Below are 22,705 nucleotides of genomic sequence, written 5' to 3'. Positions count from 1 at the left end.
GCTACAAGCTGGCTGTCTTCCCAGAACTTTGCACTGCTGTTCCCTCAGCTGGAAATGCCCTTCCCTGGAAATCCACATGACTCACACCCATACCGCCCAAATAGGTTTCTATTCAGTTGTCACCTTCGGTATGAGAAGTTAGCTTTCTTGCCAAAAAGAAAAAAAGCTCTAATAATCCTTTTAAAGTAAGTTTGGACAGGGGCCCCTGACTTGGGCTCAGGTCACGATCTCACGTTCCTGAGTTCCAGCCTTACATCGGGCTCTGTGCTGACAGCTTAGAGCCTGGAACCCACTTTGGATTCTGTGTCTCCTTTTCTCTCTGCTCTTCCCCTGTTCATACTCTCTCTCTCTTTCAAAAATAGACAAACATTCAAAAAAATTTTTTAAGTAAGTTTGGACAAATCTCATGAGTTTTCTGTAAGCAATGACCCAAATGATCTAAAATTTGTTTAGGGTGTGTGTGTTTATGTGCTTTTTCTCAGGTGGTAGCTAGTCACGAATACCATTTACCATGCTTACTATTAAAAATGTTTTTTTTAAATAGAAAATCTCATTTAAGATACCACCTCACGCCAGTCAGAGTGGCTAAAATGAGCAAATCAGAGAACTCTAGATGCTGGCGAGGATGTGGAGAAACGGGCACCCTCCTGCACTGTTGGTGGGAATGTAAACTGGTACAGCCCCTCTGGAAAACAGTGTGGAGGTTCCTCAGGAAACTAACAATAGAACTCCCTTATGACCCAGCAATAGCACTGCTAGGAATTTACCCAAGGGATACAGAAATGCTGAGGCATAGGAGCACATGTACCCCAATGTTCATAGCAGCACTCTCCACAATAGCTAAAACATGGAAAGAGCCTAAGTGTCCATCAACAGATGAATGGATCAAGAAGATGTGGTTTATCTATACCATGGAATACTACATGGCAATGAGAAACAATGAAATCTGGCCATGTGTAGCAACATGGATGGACCTTGAGGGTGTTATGCTGAGCGAAATAAGTCAGGCAGAGAAGGACAAATACCATATGTTTGCACGTATAGGAGGATTAGGAGGAACTTGACGGAGGACCAAGGGGGAGAAGAAGGGCGGAAATGGTGGGGGAAAGGGAGAGAGGCAAACCATGAGAGACTCTTGAATGCTGACAAAAACTGAGGACTGATGGATGTGGGGGGGAGGGGGGGATGGGCATGAAGGAGGGCACTTGGGGGATGAGCACTGAGTGTTATGTAGAAACTAATTTGACAATAAACTATTTGTAAAAAAAAAAATAAAAAAAAAAATAAAAGAAGGAAGAATGTAAAAAAAAAAAATAAAAAAAAAAAAAGAAAATCTCATTTAACTTTCACAAGGACTCTTGGGGTCAATATTATGATTGCTCCCATTCAACAGATCAGAAGACTGAGGTGTTGAGTTCAGTGACAGCGAAACCCATATGCCAAGCCATTGTCTCTGCTCTAGAGTTTTGTCTGTCTCTGCTTCTCTCCATCTTTCTTCATCTTCCTCTCTGTGTCTGTATGTCTGTCTCCAGTTTTCTGTGATGCACTCTGGGGCTCACCTCTGTCTGCCTCTTAGAATTTTCTCTGTCTTGCTTTCGTGTTGTCTCTTTTCCACACTTAGACACCGACGTGCCCCACTCAGTGCGTGCTATCAGGTCAAGAAAGAGCTGGTAAAACAATTCCAGGCTCTGTGGCTTGTCCTGCTGGTGACCTTCACTGCATTCCTGCAGGAGGTATCTGGGGGCTCTGCCCTAAGGCTGGCTGGCAGTGTCCCCTGGTTCCTGACTGGCACCAGCTGCTTCTCACCCCCTGGGGACAGTCATGTGACTGCTGCAGGTCTGACTCATCTGCTGTGAGGGACCCAGACCCGATGTTAACCAGTTCATAACAAATCTGTTATTACAAAATATATGCCCCACTGTTGAAATCGTCACACTCAAATGACTGGAACTGGTAAAGCAGCTATTTCCTTTACAGCGGACATTTCCAAGGGAATAGATACTTAAATAGATACTTTCTATCTTTAATCTTTTTCCATCAGTTTACTCTGAACCCTAGCTTGGAGTCAGACATCTTTCACTAAGGTTTGATGGAAATCTTTTGATTTTTTTTTTTAAGTCAACGTTCTTGGGGCTGATTCATCACACTGAAAATACTACCACCTTTTGTTGAGTGCTTGTGATTCGCTGGGTGGTTTCATTGTCAATTTATGGGGGAAGAAACTAGACCTAAAGAGTTTAGGTGACTGGCCCAAAGGTGTGGGGCCGAGATGTGAATCTAGGTCTCGCTACCACCCAAAGCCCTCTTGACCTGTCTACACGTCCAGCGCAAGGAAAGTTTGGGCAAACACTGTACAATGTCCTGCTCTCGGACCCCACACCTCCTTCCTCTAGTCCTAGGCTGGGCCCAAGGCCAGGAGGGAAGTTTCTGTCTGTCCCAGTGAAGCATTTATACCCAGAGTTCCGCAGAAAAAGCCCTTTGTGATCAGGGTCGAGCCTACCTTACCATTCTGAGCCCATCACACCACTACCATCCAGGCCCCCACCAGCACACGCTGGTCCTGGACTCTGTTCTCTGGGCTATTCCTCATGTGGTCTCACATGCTCTTCTTTCAGCTCAGAATCAGAATGACTTCCTCTCCTTCTCCAGCTAGGGAACTCCTTGAAATGGGTTGAATTGAGCCCTCCAACACCCCAAAGTCATACACTGAAGTCTTATCTCCCAGTACCCCAGAATGGGACTTTATTTGTGAAGATGGAGTCACACTGGAGTAGAGAGGGGGCCTAACCCAATACGTCTGATGTCCTTATAAAAAAGATGAAATTTGCTTAGGATAGTAACGCTACCAGCTAAAATTGCCTGAGGACACTCACCGTGGCCCCAGTGAGCTTCTCACAGACCTCTCTTCTTTCCAAAGCATTGTTAAAACGGGACTGACGCTGGTGGTTCTTAATGTGAACACAAGATGCCTTTCAGCAATGACTATCAGCCAACTTTGGGAAAAAATAAAGGCTTATTACTTACAAGGCCTAGAAATTACACAGCACACCTGGGTCCACTGTGAGGTCGTAGGTAGACACAGTGCCCATGGGCCGGGCTTCTGCTTTAATTGGGGTTAGGGTGGAGGCCTAGGGTCCTGCGGGCTCATGACTGGGGAATGTAAAACATACAAGCAAGAATTTAAAGCAAGAGAGGAGAAAAGACAAGTGGCCCAAAAGGCCAGTTACCGGAATCGAGCAAGATCTTTAAAACAAAGGCGACTCAGTGAAGAAAGGTGGTCTGGCTCTTTACCTAGACCCCTTGGCTGGCAACGTGTTTATTCAAGATAGCTATTCAAGACAGTTATTCAAGCCTCTGAAGTGGATGCCTCTTTGAAATGGGGGCCCTCAGCAACCAAAGCTTAAGTCAGGTGCTTGTGGTACGAAAATGAAAAAAAGCAGTCCGTTTACACTACCCACTCTGCTTCATTTCCAGAGACTCGGCTCAAATGTCTCCTCCTCTCTCTGTGCCTCCCGGCCTCCCAAAGCACAGTGTATATGAGGCTGTATTGTAATGACTCTGTGTATGTCCCTGCTGTCCGCAATGGGAGCTGATATTTCAAGGGCTGAGAAGCCTGCTTTGCACTAGTTTCTGCTCTGGTGTCATCTGTGTGCATGGCTAACTGTAAACGCACAGTAAATGCTGATTGAAGGAGAGGCTGTGGAGCGGCACCTCCTCCCTGGTATTCACAGCCGGCCGAGGCTGCAGCCCTATCACTAGAAGGGAAATAACGAAACCTAAGCTATGAGTCGCCCAGGAGGGTATTTATGGAAACAAATGAACTGCACAGATGTGCTCAGAGTTGATGGAGCCGATGGAAAGAGGAGAGATGGGTCTGAACGGGAACGGAGTAGGCTTTCTGGGATCAGAGCAGCACGTCTGGCAAGCTCAGAGGAGGGGGGGTGGGAGGCTCTCCCACTTTCATGAGAGGCAGAGAGGGCTGCAGGGAGAGGACTTGGCCCCGGAAAGGGCTGGAGAGAGACAGAGACAATAATGAAACAGCCTGCATCCGGCCATGTGAGCCTGTCGCAGCGCTGCCCTGCACATTCCCACCTGGGTCCAGGAGAAAGGCTGGGCTGTTGGGAGCCCAGAGAAGTCTGTCCCCCTAAATCTCAGCCAAACATGGGGCCACAAACAGCCCTATGACCCCGGGAGCAGGATTAAGAAGAGCAAATGAGCAGTGTCTTGTCCCACCTTGCTGCAGACACTGTTGGCATTTCAAGGCTTATTGCGGTGAGAATGGGCAGCCTGTGGCTGTGAGGGTGGTGAGGGGTAGCGGCGGGGGGGGGGTACAGGCTTGTGAGCACATATGTTCAGCCCCGGGACATCCCTCCCAATCCTGGGAGTTAAGGCCCTATGTCACCTGTGGGGGCTAAGAGTGAACCGAAGGCCATTGGAATTCCACTTCCTTACAGTTAAGGAGGGCTCCAGAGGCAGGGGATGCTGTGCGCAACATGGGCTAAACCCAAGTGGGACACTTTCTCCTCTTCAAGCTTCATTTGAGTGCTGGCGTTCTGCGGCCAAACACATGTCCCAAAAGAACAGTGAAACCCGAGATGAGCTTCGGACTTATGGCCTCTGACGTTGTTATTGTGCTGGGCTGAGGAGCCATGCTCTGCATGATTCGATCTAAACTGAACAGAGATGGTGATACTCACAACTACTCAGAGACGGAATGGTCACCATCGGGGAGGGGGAGAGACAACAAACATCAGCTCTGAACAGGAGAGCAAGGTGTGTGTGCGTGTGGGCATGCGTATATGTGTGTGTGGTGTGCAAAGACGTATTACTGATTGCACGTCAGGCCACACCATTACCACTAATCTGGAAGCTTGAAGTGCAAAGGCCTAACATCCTGAGTGTTTTTTATTTAATTTAATTTATTTTTTTAAGTGTTTATTTTTGAGAGACAGAGAGACAGAGTGTGCGTGGGGGAGGGGCAGAGAGAGAGGGAGACACAGAATCCAAGGCAGGCTCCAGGCTCTGAGCTGTCAGCACAGAGCCCGATGCGGGGCTCAAACCCACAAACTGTGAGATCATGAACTGAGCTGAAGTTGTATACTCAACTGACTGAGCCATCCAGGTGCCCCTTTATTTATTTTTATTTTAGAGAGAGAGGGTGTAATAGGGTGAAGGGCAGAGAGAGAGAGAGAGAGAGAGAGAGAATCTTAAGCAGACTCCATGCTCAGTGCTAGTGTGGAGCCTGACACAGGGCTTGATCTCACGACCCTGGGATCATGACCTGAGCTGAAATCGAGTTGGGCACTCAACCAACAGAGCCACCCAGGCGCCCCTAAAATCCTGAATGTTTAAAGATGTCAAATGACACTAATTTCTCCAGATTTTCAAAGCAAGTGCCCAAGGTGCAGGCGACTTGGGTGATAATGAAGAAACTACCTCTAGGCATTGCAAGATGCCTCAAGGAGCTGACCCTGCGAATCATATCTATCTGCAGCTGCACATCCGAACCACCCAGGGAGTGGGTGCTTTAGCACACAGGCTGGGATCCAGCAAACCAATTAAATCATAATTTCTGGGACAGGACAAAAGCATTGGAATTTCCTAAAGCTCTCCAAGGTGATTCTACTATGCCTGCGTTAAGAACACTCTGGCTTAAGGAGCACCTGGGTGCCTCAGTCGGTTAAGCGTCTGACTCTGGGTTGCTGCTCAGGTCATGATCTCACAGTTCATGGGTTCAAGCCCTTCATGGTGGGCTCTGAGCTAACTGTGGAGACTGGGATTCTCTTTCTGCCCCTCCCGTGCTCACTCTCTGTCTCTCTCTCAAAATAAATTAATAAACATTTTTTAAAACTTTTTTTTTTAAAGAATGCTCTGGCTTAATATTTTCACCATCAACAGAATTAAGTACTATTAATGAGGGAGGAAAAGGGAAGTTGAGGGCAAAGCACAAGCTAAAACCTCTCAACCCTCATCCCCCCCACCACCAAGTGGGATATGTGTGACATTCCTCAGACGCTCCTGACAGCCCAAGAACAGAGGAAACAGAAGAAAAAAATGGCTAACTGATGGAGATCAGAGTCATGTCTGACACACACCGGTTTGCAGCTTTGATTCACAAGAAAAAAAGCAATCACCAGAAACCTACAGACTGAATTCCCTGGAACCCTAACATCACTCTTTCTTCCATAGAGTAGAAAATCTTATGGGGCGCCTGGGTGGCTCAGTTAATTAAGGGTTCAGCTCTTGATTTTGGCTCAGGACACGATCTCACAGTTCTTGGGATCGAGCCCTAAGCTGGGTTCTTTACGGACAGTGCAGAGCCCGCTTGGGATTCTCTCTCTCTGCCCCTCCCCTGCTCACTCTTGTGCTGTCTCTCTCTCTCTCTCTCCCCTTCTCTCTCTCTCTGTCTCAAAATAAATAAATAATAAAAACATTAAAAAATTAAACAGTCATTTGTTAAAAAAAAAAAAAAAGAAGAAGAAAATCTTATGTAATCAGTCACTCTTCATAACCCCAGTGCAGCTCTTTCTGCCCACGGGTCCTGACCCCGTGCATCAATTAAACCACTCTTTTGCATGGAGAATGTCTCAGGAATTCTTGCTTCGCCATTGGCTTCCAAATCCCAACACTACAAACCACGTCACTATTACTAGTCATTTTTTTTTGAAGCTTTTTGAAAAGAATAAAGTGTTATATCAGAGCAGGGACTGTAATTTTGTCATTGAGACCATGGACTCTCAAGCCAGACCCCTGGAGTTTACCTTGCAGCCTCTTACTACCTGGGAACCTAGAGCATGTTGTTGAGTGTCTCTCTGCCTTAGTTTCCTCTTCTGTAAAATGAAAATAATAGTAGTACCTACCACACGGGGTGGTGATCAGTACTAGACTAGTTTATGTTTTTTCAGCACTCAAAAAAGTGCCGGCACTCTGTATGCACTGTGTAAATATCAATATTCCTTTTCTATCAACTCCAGCTTTTCTAGGCTTGTAGCTGAGATTGATTATGGAGTCTGTCCATCAAAACAGCCTTTCATATAGTGTCCTGCCTTTGGGGGGTGGGAGGGTGCAGAAACTAGAAATATATATAGGACAATCGGTAAACTGTAGCTTTGATGTCTTATCAGAGTAGAAGAAAAATCTAAACTATTGAGTAGATGCCTTTCTAAGTATCAATTGATGTGAATATGTTGGAGTTCGGGGGCAAATGATCAAGAAGGAATTCTTGAGATGTTTTCAGTGCAAATAGTTGGTTTTATTAAACCACAGGGAAAGGACCTGTGGGCACAAAGAGCTGCAGTGAGGTTGTGACGGGTGGCTGATTATATACTTTCAAGTTGGGAGTGGGTTAGGGATAGTGTAAATCTCTAAGGAATTTTGGAAGCAAGGTTTCCAGGTGTTGTTAGGAAAAGGTCATGTACTATTGTCTAATAAAACGTTGGTCATGAGATCCTTCAGATGTAGATCTGTGGGCCATATGCTTGAGGATGATTGCTAACATCGATCTTGGGGGCAGAGATAAAGGAAGTCTCCAAAGTCATTTTTATATGTTAAAGGAGACTCACAGGATTCTGGAGGTCGGGCTAATGTTAAGCTAAGGTTGCCTTTTCCCCTCAACTAAGCGTCACCATCGAGGCAGCTGGGCTCCTAGAGGAAGGTCACTCGCCCATCTCAAAGATCTGTCAAGGGGATGTAAGCTGTAAGGAAATTTAATTGTTTATTTTGCCTTTGTTTCCCCGTATCACCCAAGAACTAGGACATTAAAAAGAGTAACTTAGAAAATAGTTTCAGGATTAAAATAGAACCTTCATTTGACGATGCCTGAGGTGAGCAAACAAGATGGAGGGGAAGATATGGAGAGGCTCCTTACAGGATGATGTTTCTAGAGGCTAAAGGAAATTAGCTTGGTCCCTGATTAGAGCCTGAAGGGCAAGTTTGTCTGTGTCCAATAAAAATGCCTTCTGGAAAAAAAAAAGAAAGAAAAAGAAAAAACCCCAACAACAACAGAGAGAAACTTTTAATGAGACATCTTGTTTCCAAACTGCTGGAAGCCGCTATAACTCCTCCCCAACTGAAAAGGGTGCTTTTCTCGTTACACATTTTACAACTTTATATACACATTTATTTTATATTTATGTTGTTATGGGAGAGCTTTATTTAGTCACTCACCCATAGCAGGTTCAAATTAGATCTCTGAATATCCAACTCACTGGACTCAGGATTTCTCTCATGATTTGGTGGGACGGGCGGGGATGTTCCATGGGAAACTAGTTCCCTCAATTCTAGGCTTCCTTCCAAAACCAGGCAACAGGACTAAAATGGCTCCTTTCTCTCTAGCTGTGGGAATGCCCTGCAGTGGGGGCTGCCTTCTGCAGCTCTGCTGGGTCTCCATATCGGGGCAGAAATCACCACATTCCTCCAGAAGGGAGTAGCTACTCCGTAGGTGGCATCTGCCTGAGTCCCCACAGGGCTCCTGAGTCTCTTAATGCTTGTGTTCCACGTTTTCCCTTCAAGGCTCCATCTCTTTCTTTTTGAAATAGATTCTTTAGGAACTTTTGTCAACTAAGATCTATGAGAGGTCAATTCTCCCAGTCTTTGAAAGCATCAGTCAAAAAATTAGTTCAGTTGGATGTAGGCTTCTAGATTAAAGTTCTGGGTGAAAATGGTGGATTGGACACACTCATCCAAATTTTGCTTCTCCAGAATCCATTGAAAGACTACAAGAAATAGTCATTATGTAGAAATGGATAAGCCTTTAAGACTACGGAGCATGGGAGAGGAGACAATGAACTTTTGAAAGCCAGAAGGAAAGTGGATAAAGAAAAACGGACCTAGCAGATAAAAGTCAGGTTGATGGCTCAGTTTATTCTATAATATCATCAAGAGTCCAGTAGATAGTGATACTGGATAATGTTGGAAAAGGGAGAAGAAGAGGGTGGCTGAAAATGAGGATTAGAAAAGTTGTTTGAGAAGGTATATTCTACGCTACTGGATGACTTCTTGTCCCCTAACCGGGAAAGCCGGTGGCGTAGTCCCAGTCTGAACTGAAAGGCCCGATAAGCCAGGGGAGACAATGTCAGTTCTGGCCCAGGTCTAAAGGCCTGAGAAGGATGAGCTCTATTGCCTGAGGGCAGGAGAAGACGGATGGCCAAGATGGAGCAGAGTAATGAGCCCTTCTACCTTTTTTGTTCTAGGCAGGTCCTTAAGGGAAATGGACAAATCGGCTTGCATTGGTCAGGGGGTCTTCTTTCCTAGGTCTACCGATTCAAATGCTAATGGCTTCCAGAGACCCTCTCACAGACACCCCCAGAATCCTTTTACCAGCTATCTGAGCATCTCTTAGTCCAGTCAAGTTGACACATTAAACTAACCATGACACCACTCTAGCGAAAGAATGGTAAAGGCAGAACAGAGGTAGGCTGGATTGGGAGGGCACATGCTGGGTTAAGAGCAAAGGACCACCCTGAAGCCAGGGTGAATAAATGAACGTGTAGACAGTGAAAGCGGAGACCCTGCCTCCAAGCCCTGTTCACCCACTCAGCTTCCAGAACAGTTATGACCAGACTTTTTCTCTCCAGGGAGAAGAATGAGAAGGGAAAGGTCATCTCCAAGGAATCTGACCAGATATAGATAAAAAAATGTAAACAGAGTGATATTAAGATTTCCCCCAACAAATAGCCCAGCCATATCACCCTCCAATGCAACTCATTCAGATCTTCCAGTTAGCTTCTTATCCACAATTAAGCATGAGCAGACACCTAAATATCACCAGACAGCTAAAGAATGCCTCTAATATACAAGATAAAGATCAAATAAACAAGCCACTAACAGAGAAAAACAACTTGGAAGAAAAATAACCCACAAAAGGAAAACTTCAAAATAAAACAATTATTAAAATCTTCAGAGAGATAAGCCATGGCGCTGAATCCGAGAAACAACTTCAGGATGCTATTTAAGAAGGAACATTCAGAGAAAAAAAAAGATCCTTTAGAAATTAAAAACATGAGAGCAGAACTGAAACACTCAATGGGAAAGGTTAGAGGTTCAAGTGAACCTTTTGGGTCATTCTCCCAAAAATAGTAGAGCATAAAGCAAAGCAAAGAATAATATTTTATACTTTATTATAATCAAACATTATAAGACATATAAATTTGTATTTCTATATTTGCATTTTCAACAGAGAAAATGTCCCATGTTGGGCATAGAGATTACTTTAAAAAAAAAAAAAGAAAAGAAAAGAAGAAAACATGAACAATGGGAGTTTCCGAAGAATAGAGAAAATGAATGAGGGAGAAAAAAAGAAATAATTTAAGGAAATTTCCTGAATTCAAAAACATGAGTTTGTAGGTTGAAAGGCTCATTAAGTGCTCAGAACAATGGGTGAAAATGGGCGCACACCAAGGCATATCACTGTGAAATATCAAAACAATGGGGACAAGAAAGAACACAGTAAACACTTTCAGAGGGCAAAACCAAGTCACATACACACAAGAGCAAGTCATACTTACACTCATAATGCAAACATTGATGATTGATCTAAACCAAATTATACCTTTACTATATTAAAAGGATGAGGGTCTGGGAAATACCTGAAGTGTATGGTGGATGTGGAAGGAAAGGAAAATAATTCCTGTCCTCTAATAAAGAAGCAATTATTCCATTATCCTCTGGCTTCTGTTGATGTTGTTGAGAAGTTTATTGACACTATAGTTGCTCCTTTGCAGGTAATCTATATTCTCTAGCTATTTGTACATTTTATTCTTAGTCTTTGGTGTCTTATAGTTTCTCCAGGGTTTCCAGCAATCTCAATGAGGATTTAAGGGGGCTCATCTGGATCCTTTAGGAATGAGTGTACAGCATTATGATTGTATGCTAGGCCAGTTAATATTCCTGCACACAAAAATTATATCCATAAAGATAAATGATAGGAGACACAATAAGAGTCTTTGGATGAAGTGCAAATATATAAAATTCTGAAAGGACACTGGGTTTTGCAGGAAATGCAATAGATTGCTGACTAGAACATGGGCTATTGTCTAGAGATAAAAGATAAAGAGATAAATATGTCCCAGATTTGACAGAAAAATGAAACCAGTTGGGGGCAGGGAATTCTTCCAGGGATTATTAAGAAGGGGCCAAATGGACTCTGTAATCCCCAGTCATCACCCTAGCCTGTGACCCATATGCCCATCCATGTCCAGTTGGTATAAGAGAAACTTATGGAGAGAAAGGACAGTCCTATGAGTTGAGTATTGCTAGGGAAGGATGAGTACCATGACTTTTCCCTCTTCTCCCGGGGAGAAGAGGGGGAGAAGAGGGAAGGTGCTGTTTTCCAAATCTCTTTGATGTGAAATGGGGTCCAGACATCATTTTCAAAGATGTAGAATGTCTTATTGACACTTTATACCTTAGTTTGGCTCTGTTTTATACAGTGCACTCGCTGATCTGTGCCCTATACCCGTATGTGCAGGGGGGAAAAATGGAAAGAGATGACAGGGAAGAGAGGATGCAAGTGTGTAGCAGTCTGTAGTCTCACTACTTGGTGGGGCAAAGCTGTGGCTTGTGCTGACTTACTTGTACCTGACCCAAGAGGGTAACCCATCAAGCAAAGACTCCAGCAGCTGGAGACCATGGGGCATTTCACCATGGACCAAAGCAGGAAGCAGTGGTAAAGGTCAAGTCTGATTGATTCTCCCACGTCAGGAGATGGGTCAAGTTGATATGGATATGAAGTGTTGGAACCAAGACCCCTATTTAAAACAGGGCCCTCAAATAGCTATACCTTCAGTAACTTGCATGGCACATAATGTGAACTCAGAGAGGAAGGAATGTGAACTGGTTCAATTTTTGTTCACTTGCTCCCTTCAAGTATGCTTTGCTGAGTCTCCCTCAGCTGTTCTTCAGCTGATGTCTCATGCATGTTCCATTCTGGTCACTTGCGCATACAGAAAAGTCCGCCACCAGAGAGCCAGTATGTAGACATGTGTCACAGAAAGCAGAATGCTACCTGAGAGGGGACTACAATGACACCAGTTAGGTAAACATTCTTTCATTTCTTCATCCATCTTCCCTACTCCTGCTCCCCAAGAATCAAGACTAGAGGAAAAAGAGAAAAGAAAGAGTGAATGTGTAGACCATGCCCTTTCCCCACTCTGAGGCTCCCAGGAAGAAGCCTCACTGGTGATATGGGGCAGGCTGAAGACAAGTATTCAATTGGATATGCAATTGAAGTTTTAAACGAGATTGGATTGGACTTTTTGGTTGGAACAATAGGCTTGAAAATGAGCTTCCCACATTCCCACATTCATACCATAGAAATGGCTTGCTGAGGAAATGCCACCATCAGCCTAGACATTAGGAGCTTGACTGCATTAGACCTATTGCAATTGTTAATGCTTCTCTAAAGCCAGATTACTACATTGCCATCACCCAAGCCAACAAAATGGAAGCATTGAAAAGAGCTTATATCTTTTATTGGTCATGTAAGAATTTAAATCTTGCATAGATGGATGCATTTGATTAATAGGGCCTGGGTCAATGATTTTATTCTAGCTGGAAAGGAAGCTGGGGATTTGAACTCTGACTTCTGTATTGGAGAGGTAGAACTTATAACATGGAAACTCCCCATATTCAGAAAAGCTTTTTAGAAGATGGTAAGTCACTGCAAATGTGACAAATGTCCACCATAGCAAATACTGTTTAAAATATACTCGATTAACCACTCATGCCCATTAAGATGGCTATTATCAAAAAAATCAAAGTAACAAGTGTTGGTGAGGATGTGGAGAAATAGGAACACGTGTGCATTGTTGCTAAGAATATAAAATGGCGCAGCGGCTACAGAAAACAAAATGGCAGTTCCTCAAAATGGAAACAGAATTACCATATGATCCAGCAACTCTGCTTCTAGGTTTATATGCAGAAGAGTTGAAAGTAGGGACTTGAGATATTTTTACATCAATATTTAGAGAAGCATTATTCACGATAGCTAAAAGGTAGAAACAGCCCAAATGTCCATCAACAGATGAATGGAGAAATAAAACATGGTATGACCACAAAATACAGTATTATTTAGTTTCAGAAAGAAATGAAATTATGGTACATGCTATAACATGGATGAACCTTAAAAACATTATGCTAAGTGAAATCAGCCAGACTCAAAAGGACAAATATTGCATGATTCCACTTAGATGAGGAACCTGAAGTAGTCAAATCCATAGAGACAAAAATGGAATGATGGTTGCCAGGGATTAGGGGTCAAGGGAAATAGGGAATTAGGGTTTAGTAGATACAAAAGTTCGATTTGGGTTGGAAAATTCTGGAAATGGATGGTGGTAATGACTATACAACACTGTGAATGTACTTAATGCCACTGAAATGTATAATTACAAATGGTTACAATGGTAAATTTCATTTATGTATATTTTACTACAATGAAAAGTAGAACTGATGAATAGTTTTGGAAATCAACACAAAATTGAGCAGATAATTTATTTCATTATCCCCATACTTTAGGATTTAATAAGATGATAAGACAAAAAAAAAAAAAGGAAATAAAGAATGACTTATGTTATCTCTTTTCTGTGAGACTCCTTCCTCAGCAGCATGCTGGCTACACCAATATTATGTATGAGAACTGAGTGTTAGGACTTAAATCCCTTACAGCTGAGATAACACAGTAATACTCTTACAGCCAATGGTCAGTGCAGGATAGTGAAAAACTGGTCAGCTTAACACTCATCTCTGTTCAACTGTCCTCATTTTGGGAGGAGTCTGCAACTCTGACAGTCCTTGAGCAGAGAAAAAATTATTTAAATCAAGAATAGCAAAATGTGCACATGCCACAACAAAAATACCAAAAGCTAGTTTTATCTTGCAAAAGGTTTTCAGACTCATTTTCTTGAGCTTTAAAGAGAAACAGTTATTAACAAGTGCATAAATCAAGGAGAGACCAACCAAATGATAATTAGCATGGTAAGCTGGAGCCAAATATTCCCTGATCGCCAATTGACCTTGAGCAAATCACTTAAGCTCTCTGCACTTGGCTTCCCTGAGTCTACAAGGACAATCACAGCCTCCCCACAGAGGGACTGGGAAATTCCCAGAATTCACTGTTGTCAAGTAAATCCATGGCACGCAGACACCCTGGGAAGACACTTTGTCCCTTTCAAATTTATAGAAATTCTATAAAAGTAGTATATTGAGCAAGAATCATCAAGTATTCGTTTGGGGAACATAAAGTGCTCCACATAAAATAGAAACTTTATATACAATCAGAGTTTTCTTTGTTATGGCTCTCAGAAGTCAAAACACACTGGTTGCCAGTTGCAATGTAATTCCACACTGCCTCTTGCTTCTTGTTGTCCTGGTGACTTGCGCTGGACCCAACGCTCAGGAGAGGAAGTAGTTCAGCAAAGGGGCAGGAGGGCCAGTCTTTTCCTGTCTTGCTCTTGTTTTTGTTTCCTGATCTTGCTCATCCCTGAATCCAAATATATACTCCCCAGAACCTCTGCAGTGCATGATTCACAAAGACTGCTTTGGAGTTGAAGCAAGCTATCTTGATTCTTTAAATACATTAACTTTTAAGAGGAAGATAATAAATCTATCAGGAGGACTTTTAGGCTTAAATTCTTTTTCAAAGATCCAAAGTTAATTAAGAGGACAATATACTAGAGAAAATGACCTTTTCTGTATCAGTTAAAAATACACCATCATTAATGAATTGCGTTACAGGCAAGAAAAGACAATGAGCAGTTCTGGTTAAAGCCAGCATTTCACTTATGATCATGGAGTGGCAGGCAGCGTACTTTATGTTCTAAGTAGTGAAAATAGTTTTACAAAGCCATTCTTTGAAAACAGACACGAGCATGAAAAATAAATGAATATATTCTAATGTAATAAGCTTTCACTTAGACTTTGGGGTCATATCACTGATTTATCTTGCCTGTGTCGGCAAAAGATAATTCAAAAACATTAGTCAGAAAGAAAGAATTATAGTGTTGACTATGTCTAACTTACTATATCCTTTCTCGCAGGTAGGTGGCTTTTTATTATATTGCCCTATTGACGGGAAACTGTTTGCACTGATGACAAACCCAAACAAATTCAGCCTTTGTTGGGGGGAGGATGCTATTTTTCTTGAGCAAAATTATATTATGTGCTGACAAATTAAAAACAACGATTCTGAGTAATGAATCCATAAAGAAACACCAGACCAAAGGGATTGGAACAGTAATGACATAAAGGAAATACCCGGATTTTTTTTTCCCCTAAAAACTCGGCTAAAGTTCCAAGTAGTTTTCATTCAACAGTTCCAAATATCTTTCAACAGTGTCACTGAAGATGAAATGAGGGAAAACAAAGAGACAGCTGAATGCCCAGTCTGTTTCTATTAGAAATGCATGGTTAATTTGTGATTAACAAGTCTTTGTTCATTAGGTCCAACTGCCTCCGGCCTTGCCTGGCAGTAGGGCAAGGAGCTTTGTGCCAGGAGCTGCAGTGGTGAAATTACTCTACTAGAGTGGTAATATTACTACATGGGATTTCCCGTCTGACTGCCTGGGTTCAAGTCTCCGCTCCACCACTCAAAATCTCTGACTGCCTGGGTTCAAATCTCAAGTCACCGCTCTGTGCCTAAGACAACTTCCTTAACCTCTCTGAATCTCATTTTCTTCTGTAAAGGAGAGACAGTAACAGTCACTCTCTCCTATGATATAATAAGATGATGTATCTGAGGCACTGAGTGCCGGTACTTTAACATTTTGATTAAAAATAAACCCTGTTCTGAAAGGGAATGATGCCCTTTTGACGTGCTTGGATTTCACCAAACTATCTTCTCATTTTTGCTACAAGCTTGGATGATTTAACAACTCCAGAGTGCATAACTCAACTCACTATTGAAAGAGTATTTAGGCAGAAGGTGCCCTTATTTATAAGCAAGTGAAAAATTTAGGAGAAGTCAATGACTTCTTACAGGTGCCCAGGCTACTTTCTCGCATCAATTACAATCACAGGGAACCATATAATTCCAGAATAATGAGAAGAAGCCATGATGTGGTCCTTAGCGTGGGCAAAGAAGTTTTACAGAGGGAGAGGACATGGCATTTGTCTTCAAATCAGAAAGTACCTGGATTCGGTTCCTTGCTTGGTCACTATATATAGTGGGTTGCAGGCTGGCCTCTGAGAGTCTAATTCTTAACCCTCTGTACTTCTGAACGTGAGTATTATTTGGAAATGAGGTCTTTGAAGATGTAATTAAATGAAGGCTCTTGAGATGAGACCATCATACACATAGGCTAGGCTCTCAATTCAATGATGAGTATCCTTATGAAAGAAAAGAAGACAGACACACCCTGAGGGGAGCCCACAGGAGGATAGAGGCAGAGTCCGGAATGATGTGTCTACAACACAAAGGAGTGTCAAGATATGTGGGCGGCCATCAGGTGCCGGGCGTGGAGTGGATTTTCTTTCTGAGCCTCATGAATGAACCAACCCTGCTGACCTTGATTTTGGACTTTCAGTCTCCAGAACGGTGGAGGAATAAATTCCTATTATTTTAAGTCACCTGGTTAAAGGAAATTGTTACAGCAGACCAATAGAGTCAGTAAGTGGGAAAGTCAGGACAACCACCTGAGGACTAAGGAGATCAAGTATATAAAGGCATCAGGACATAATAAGTGCTCAATGAATGTTACTTGAAAACATTCTCTCTTTAGCTTCACAGCAACCCAGTTTTTTAAGATAACTATTACCTTCATTTTCTTTTTAAAAAAATTTTTTTAAATTTATTCATTTTGAGAGAGAAAGAGTGGGGACAGAGAAAGGGAGAAAGAGAGTCCCAAGCAGGCTCTGTGTGCTGTCAGTGCAGAAGCCCAACATGGGGCTCGAACTCACGAACTGCGAGTTCACAAACCTAATCCAAAAGCAAGAGTCAGATGCTTAACCACTGAGCCACCCATGTACCCCTGTCTTCATTTTGTGTTGAGAAAACAGATTCTCTTAAAAGCTGACCAACCAGCCTAAGGCTAGGTGAGTAAATAGCAAATTTTAAGGTTCCAATGCTTGGAACTTCTCAACAACACCAATTTATCCTCTCTTGCCTACATGATTTTCCCATAAATCTCTGTCACTTACTATATCATGTCACTGTACCTAACTGAACTCTCATGTATGCTGTGTATCTATAAAATAAAACATTCTCTGAGGGAGGGGTGGAGACAGTAAAAGTGGAGTATAAGAAAAGTACACAAAATCCAAAAGGCAGATAACTTATTAAGAATTAATAGGAGAAGCCTGGGTGGCTCAGTCAGTTGAGCATCTGACTTTTGATTTCAGATCAGGTCATGATCCCAGGGTTGTGGAATCGAGCCCCTAGTTGGGCTCCATACTTAAGATTCTCTCTCTCTCCCACTGTTTCTCTCCTGCTCGTACACACACGAACACTCCCTCCTCTCAAATTAAAAAAAAAAAAATTAATAAGTTAAAGATTTTTTTCTAACTCATAAATCCTTTTGGCTCATTAAGAATCCCTATAACAATGTTGAATTGTTTGATGTTCTTACAGCCTGAGATTGAATTAGAACTGCTATGGTAAGACAGCTAGTAGGTACATTCAAATAAGTTAATTATACCCTAAAAAGCTCTTTCTCTATCTACCGCCCGTGGTTGTTTTGAGATTTACTACACCATCAAACGGGGACTCAAGCAACCTAATGAAATTTACTATTTATGCCTATAATCATGGCAGTGGTGTTTCAAGGCCATCTCATTAGTGGAAGTATTTGTAGTTAACCTATTTGGGATGCCCTTGGAAGAGAAATATGCCAAGCACGTCAAAAGGGCATCATTCCCTTTCAGAACAGGGTTTATTTTTAATCAAAATGTTAAAGTACCAACGCTAGATTAGTGTTAACTGTTTCACTCTATCCCCCCAGAAAGCCCCATAGAGATGTCAGGTCACTTAGGAATCTGCTGAGTGTACAGTGAAATAACGCAAACTTGTAAATAGTACTTCTGCACTGAGAGAGAATAAACATTCTGGAGAAATTAGAAGCAAAGATTATTGTCCCTCTTTTTCTACCTGGTAGTTTTGAATTAGTTAATACAGTATCATCCGCAAAACTGTTTAGCTGTATTACTAAATTTAACTAACAAGTGAGGATTTATGAAGTGCTTGCCCCAAGGATGTCCCATGGCTTCTGAAGGTGACGTTCAGTGATAGTGAGTTACAAACCCCATTCCTGGGGCTGTGATAATGACAGGGGATTCAGATGAAGATCCCAATAAACACGACATCTTACTCTTTTCCTGTGACGTAACCTACTGACATGTTCAGCATCTATCAAGCCCAACACTGGCCTCCTTCATCAAAACATTAAGACTTGGTCTTCATTCCCATGTCCTGGCTGAGGGCTTCAGTTCCCTCTTCTGCCATTTACTTGTAGGAAACATCCAATCATTCTTTACGCGGTGGTTTCTTCATCTGTGAACCGGGATGATGGTAGTAACTACCTCATACGGCTGTTGAAGGGACTAAATGAGGAAAGCCACATAAAGCACCTAGAATTTGGGCTGGCACACATTTCACTCCCGTCATGCCCAACATTTACTGTAGAAGTGGTGTGCTGGGCATTGGTATTCAGTGATGGAGAGAAGACAGCCTCCCGGGGGTATCTCACAGCCCAGCTGAGGAGCGTACATGAGAATAACTCATTGTAACACTGTAACCGGGGGCTACCAAAGTGGAGGTCCAAGAAGGCCCTCCCTAATTTGCTGTGTGTTTTGCCGGGAGTCCTGAAATGCCTCAGCACTTTGCAGGATAAAGATACTCTGGAGGATAGAGATTCTCCTTGAGTGGAATGATCTAAAATCACACACATTCAGCAACTTGGTATTGTTTTCAATGACACCACGCTGCATGATGCTGCTACATGGAAAAGCCGGGCACATGCTCGCATTACCCTCTAAAGCCTTCACGCTCCCGTGCAGGCATAGGTGATAAACATCATAGCTTTATTCTGTGTCCATGCACATAACAACTGCCGCATCGTTCTCCTAGGCCCAGGTCAGCTGACGAAATGTCCCAAAGGTTTTGAGTGGTCTAGCAATTCAGGTCAGGCTGGCACTTTGAGAGTTGTAATGGCTTTCCTTGGAGGGTCATGGAGAATTCTCTCTTGCTTGAGAAAAAGGTAGTATGGATACATATTACCAATGTGCATCTTTGAAAACTGAGAAAGTTTCCCTCTTTGCTTTGGTTACCGGGGAGCCTGGAGACAAACTGACTCTCTGACAATAATAACTATACAGGGCCATGTGCCACTCTTTTCTCCTGTTTTGAATTCTTGCCTATATCTGACATCTTTATTTCTGTGGCATGCATTTTTGAAACAAGTCCAAATCCACTCTGGATGTAAAGGAAAAGAATATATATTTAGATTTCTCAAACTATGACTAAGTAACAGAGTGGGATCCTCAAAGAGTTAAAACTCTTCCAAAGGGCTTCATTTACTCCCAGACAATTTACTCACTGGAAAATCAAGCATGAAGTTTCCAACTGTCAAACACCAGGGGGAAATGTTTCTAGCAGGGAGTGTGGGGGATGGGGAAGAGCACATTGGTAGAATTTTTCTTGCAAAAAGAAACCCCCAAACACCCAGCACTCAGATGTATTTTCTAGAGCAAACAGCCCATCGAGTGCTAAGCTAGCTAAGGATATATTTGAAGGACAGTGGCTGTTAGAGGCCAACGGAAATTCTGAAATCAGTGAGCTGGAGTGGCTCCACCAGCCAGTCCAACTGGACAGCCACCAAGATCACTTCCAACACAAGCTTACAGAAGACAAACTGTGACAGTGGAAAGACCTGGAAAATTAGGAGACGCATGCACACACTCAAAACAAACCAATAACCCTATAGTGTTTGCACAAGAAACCTACTTTTAGGAATTTTTAAAAAGACTTTTGTTAAAGTTTTTTTATTTGAGAGCGAGAGAGCGAGCATGCACATGTGTGCACATGAGCGGGGGGAAGGCAGACAGAAGAGAAAAGGAAGAGAGAAAATCCCAAGCAGGCTCTGTGCTGTCAGTGCAGAGCCCAAGGCGAGGCTTGATCTCAGGAACCACAAGATCATGACCTGAGCCAAAATCAAGAATTGGACACTTAACCAACAGAGCCACCCAGGTGCCCCAGGAATATTTTTTTTTAATGGGCAGTTTATTCCAGAATTACTGCTGAGGTAAGTATGAAATTCCAGTTGATCCCTGTGATCAGAGAGAGTTATTTCTATCAAATGACTCACCAAAGTGAGGAGGACCTGAGGTGACAGTATTATGTAGATCTATATAGACACAAGGAAACATACCATTCGTATAGCTGCCCATGCACATAGGTCTATTTTTACTAGTATGTTGCATATATATTGACTCCTTCACCCCTCCCAAGAAACAAGGTTTAGGTTTCATCATTTCTGCTGTCAGGAGGTATAGAAGGTAACTAACTTGCTCAGTGCACACCAGCGTCAATGGAAGCTGGGCTTCCATCCCAGGTCTGGGTAACTCCTCTCTAGATTGTGCAACGTCTAAGTAGCTACATGAGCGAGGGAGGAGTAGGTAGAAGGAAGACTTGGAGATACCTTGGAGGCCATTGAGGAAGAATGCATTTGAAAAAGCATGCTGTGCTGACATGAAAGAGATCAATCCTACACCACGTTTCCCTATTTCTAAAGCCACTCACAGCCTTGATGAAAACTTTACATGATCTGGTTGTGATGCTCGTCTGAAAAGATGTCTTTGTCTGCTTACCTAGAAAAGGTATGTTTTCATCAGAGACAATTCTAATGCCTGCGCCCAGAGGGATCCTGTCTGTTCTTGACTGGCACAAGGTACAGGCTATGCCTGCGTGATGCCTCATCAGGAGGAAAAGCTAACAATTCACTCTGGAACAGGAATTCAGCTGCATGACAAAACTTCTGGGTTTTGGAAACATCTGGATGTCTGACATTGAGAGACACAGCCCGAGCCTCACTCACTATTTTCCTTGGTACATGCCCCGCATGAATCATACCGGAGCTAAAACCAGGGAGCAGTAGAAGACAAAGCAACACAAACCTGAGGAAAGCCTAAGTCTCTCCACCACCAATTACAATGGGGGTGGGGCTCTATGGGCTTCAGTTGGGACCTAAAGTTTGGGTCTGAGATGACAGTGATGGTGGGAGCCAGAGTGGCCACTAAAAGGGAGGTGATCAGGAAAGAAGTGGATCAGGAGCAGAAGTGGGAGAGGGATGCAGAATTCGGAGCCAAGAACCAGACTAGAAGCCAAAGCAGGTTGGGATGAAAGGTGGGAAGGATGGATCTCGAAGGGCAGCAGGGGTACAGATGTGGCTGGAGAAGGCCCTGTCTGTTACCGAGTGAAATAACATGGACAGAACTTCATTCATTCAGGCTGAGGAACAAAGAGGCTTCAGCACATGTGTTACTCATACGAAAAAATGTTCTTGCTAAAATTTGATGTTAGTAATCAGCCTTCCTTCTGGCTTTTGCTTTTCAGTGGGAAAGGAAATGAACAAAATATGGCCTGTATAAGATGAGAAAAGGGCTATGAACTGGATTTTCTCTAATTTATCATCAATAACTTAAAACAACAACAGTAGCAGCAGCTAACACTTATGGGAACATGCCAGGATTTACATGCATGTTTCATTCCATTCTTGAAATAACTCCAGGAGGTAGGTGCTGTCAAATCATCCCCATTAGACAGATGAGAAAACTGAGGCTGGGAGAGGTTGAGTAACTTGCCTACCACCCATAGACAGGACCCTTTCTGACTAGAAAATTCTGTACCTTTAGGTAGTAATGTCTCTGACATTAGTCATAGCAACATTTTTCTAGATATGTCTCCTGAGGCAAGGGAAACAAAAGCAAAAATCAACTATTGGGACTACATCAAAACAAAAGAGCTTCTTCACAGTGAAGGCAACCATCAACAAAATTAAAAGGCAACCAACTAAATGGAGAAGGTACTTGCAAATGACATAAAAGTGTTCATATCCAAAAATATATAGGGAACTTACACAATTCAACACGCCCAAAAAAAATCTAACTTAAAAAAAAGGAGAAGACATGAACAGACATTTCTCCAAAAACATCCAGATGGCCAAACAAACATGAAAAGATGCTCAACATTACTCATCATCAGGAAAATGCAAATCAAAACTAACAGTGAGATATCATCTCACACCTGTCATCATGGCTAAAATAAAAAACACAAGAAACAACAAGTGTTGGTGACGATGTGGAGAAAAAAGAACCTTGTACACTGTTGGTAGGAATGCAAGCTGGTGCAGCCACTGTGAAAAACAACATGGAGCTTCCTCATAAAGTTAAAAATAGAAATTCTATGATTCAGTAATCCTGCTACTGGGTATTTATCCACAAAATGTGAAAACACTAATTCAAAGGGATACACGTACCTCTATGTTTATAGTAGCAATATTTACAGTATAATTGCAGTATAAATTACGTAATTTCCAAATTATGGAAGCAGCCCAAGTGTCCATTGATAGATGAATGGAGAAAGAAGACATGGTGTATGTATACAATGGAATATTACACAGCCATAAAAATGAATGAAATCTTGGGACACCTGGGTGACTCAGTCGGTTAATTATCCGACTTCGGCTCAGGTCATGATCTCACGGTTCATGGGTTTGAGCCC

At 42.6% G+C, this 22,705-nt stretch overlaps 1 protein-coding gene across 3 annotated transcripts in view; it reads right to left on the bottom strand.

Annotated features, from left to right (window-relative positions):
* The window catches only part of MAMDC2 (MAM domain containing 2), a 193,616-nt gene that overhangs the window by 148,840 nt on the left and 22,071 nt on the right, over window positions 1-22,705 (bottom strand). The window contains exon 2 of one of the 3 annotated variants that reach the window (XM_039219182.1): window positions 2,874-2,993. The exons of the other annotated variants lie outside the window; for them this stretch is intronic. The gene's annotated coding sequence lies outside the window, so the exon portion shown is untranslated. The remainder of the gene's footprint in view (window positions 1-2,873; window positions 2,994-22,705) is intronic. 3 annotated transcript variants of the gene reach the window in all.

This window comes from Hyaena hyaena, unplaced genomic scaffold, assembly GCF_003009895.1.
Source record: "Hyaena hyaena isolate Hyena2069 unplaced genomic scaffold, ASM300989v1 scaffold_799, whole genome shotgun sequence".
NCBI lineage: Eukaryota > Metazoa > Chordata > Mammalia > Carnivora > Hyaenidae > Hyaena > Hyaena hyaena.
The sequence above is the reverse complement of the archived record's forward strand: the minus strand, read 5'-3'. Positions and strand labels throughout refer to the sequence as shown.